Source organism: Physeter macrocephalus, chromosome 8, assembly GCF_002837175.3.
Source record: "Physeter macrocephalus isolate SW-GA chromosome 8, ASM283717v5, whole genome shotgun sequence".
Taxonomy (NCBI): domain Eukaryota; kingdom Metazoa; phylum Chordata; class Mammalia; order Artiodactyla; family Physeteridae; genus Physeter; species Physeter macrocephalus.
In genome coordinates, this window is record NC_041221.1 from 113,096,778 (window position 1) to 113,098,777 (window position 2,000).

The window sequence follows — 2,000 nt, forward strand, 5'->3', positions numbered from 1 at the left end:
TTTTTTTTTTTTTTTTGCACCCATGCTGTTGATTGCTAAATGTAATAGTCTGATCATGACGCTGAATAAATGTGTCTTTTTTTAAAATGTGCTGTGTAAAGTTAGTCTACTCTGAAGCCATTTTGGTAAACTACCCCAACAGTGTGAAGTTAGTATTCCTTCAGGGTGATGCCAGGTTCCATTCAAAATTTATTTACAACCTGCTCTGGTGGAGAAGCTATTGTCTTCCGAAACCTTGGTGTAGTTGAACTGACAGTTACTGCGTTGTGACCTGGAGTTCACCGTGAAAAGGGTCACCCAAGCAAAGTCATGGAGTTTTTTGATTATTAATATGATTGTTGGCGCATCCTATGCAATATATCTAAATTGGATTATGGTACCAGATATAGATGGGAATGAAGCTTGCGTATCATCCATTATCATGTGTAATAAATAAACAATTTAATACCCTCAAAAAAAAATCATAGACATAGAAAACAAACAGGAAAGGGGAATGGGGGGGAGGGACAAATTAGGAGGTTGGGACTAACATATACACACTATACTATATATAAAATAACCAACAAGGACCTACGGTATAGCACAGGGAACTCAATATTCTGTAGCAACCAATATGGGAAAACAATCTGAAAAAGAATGGATATATGTATATATATAACAATCACTTTGCTGTACACCTGAAACTAACACATTGTAAATCAACTATACTTCAATATAAAATTTAAAAAATTTTTAAAAGATATCTGTAAAGATGAAAACGTAAATACTCAAATACCATAGAACTGAGAATAAAGATACACGGTGAACATCAAAGAAAAAAAAACCAGGGCGTCTGACTCCACAACAGTGTGAGGGAGGGGGGAGGTGATGGGAGTAGTCCGCCTGGATGCAGGTGGAGAGAATTTAAAAATAACAATAAAACCAATTAGAAGTCTTTTATTATCACCATAAGCAATTTTCAACAATGCAGTGAAGAAATATTTTTCCTCACTTGGGTGAACCACTCCCACTGTCTTATTAGGATGGATGCTTCAATATCTGTGCCTAACACTGGTGCAGCCATAGTACAACTCTAAGGAAAGCCGAGCTGGAACACTGAGGATGACAGAGCAAAAAGATGGAAAGACCACATGGGTTTTTAAAAAATTACTGTGGTAAAATATACATAAAATTTACCATTTTAACCATACAATTCAGGGGCATTAATACATTCGCAATGTCATACAACCACCACCACTACCCTTTTCCAGAACTTTTCATCATCCCAAACAGAAACTTTGTACCCATGAAACATGACTCCCTATTCTTCCCTCCCCCCCAGCCCCTGGTCACCTCTCTTTTTTTTCTCTATGAATTTGCCTACTCTAGGTACCTCATATAAATGGAACCATACAATATGTATCATTTTGTGTCTGTCTTTTTTCACTTAGCATTGTGTTTTCAAGGTTCATCCACGTTACAGCATGTGTGAGAATTTTATTTCTTTTTAAGGTGGCACAAGATTCCACTGTATATAAGAACTGGGTTTTTAATGACACCTTTGAGGCACCATATCTTAGGGGACCTATTGTTAGGTTAGATAGTAAGTTTACCTTACAGTGTAAAAGTCACATGGCATTGGCTTTTCTGTTTCTTACAGCTGAAAGAATCCTGACACACAAGGCACAACTCAGGTTCTTCTGTGAAGCTCCAGGGTGGGCAATGAGACCCACAGACAACCAAAATGGATGCTCTCCAGCATGTGGCAAAATTTTACAGAATTTCCCTGTAAGTCTGAATTTATACACGTGTACACGCGTATACACACACTCACACGACTAGGGCCACAACTTTACCTCTTCTCATCCTCAGTTTAGCTATTTTGATAATCCCTTATTACAACGGTTAATTTCAGCATAGACAGTTATTCAGTATTTAACCTTTTTTTTTTTTTTTTTTTTTTTTTTTTTTTTTTTTTGCGGTACGCGGGCCTCTCACTGTTTTGGCCTCTCCCGTTGCGG